Here is a 200-nt window from a genome sequence, read left to right on the forward strand (position 1 = left end):
CCCTTCACCTACCAATTCTTGAGATGAAAACCATCATAACATTTATTACTGTACATGCCAATCGTATTTTCCGTTCTGTCTCTCTCTCTACTTACAGTTTAGCATAAAAAAACACTTATAAATTAACTGAATTCAACGTACTGTTAAACATAAAAAAAAACACTTATAACTTAAGTGAATCCAACGTACTGTTAAGCACT

General features: G+C 31.5%; 1 protein-coding gene across 1 annotated transcript in view; it reads right to left on the minus strand.

Annotated features, from left to right (window-relative positions):
• Positions 1-200, minus strand: part of LOC119582044 (organic cation transporter protein-like) — a gene marked incomplete in the record, with an annotated part of 19,531 nt that overhangs the window by 9,397 nt on the left and 9,934 nt on the right.

This window comes from Penaeus monodon, chromosome 15, assembly GCF_015228065.2.
Source record: "Penaeus monodon isolate SGIC_2016 chromosome 15, NSTDA_Pmon_1, whole genome shotgun sequence".
Taxonomy (NCBI): domain Eukaryota; kingdom Metazoa; phylum Arthropoda; class Malacostraca; order Decapoda; family Penaeidae; genus Penaeus; species Penaeus monodon.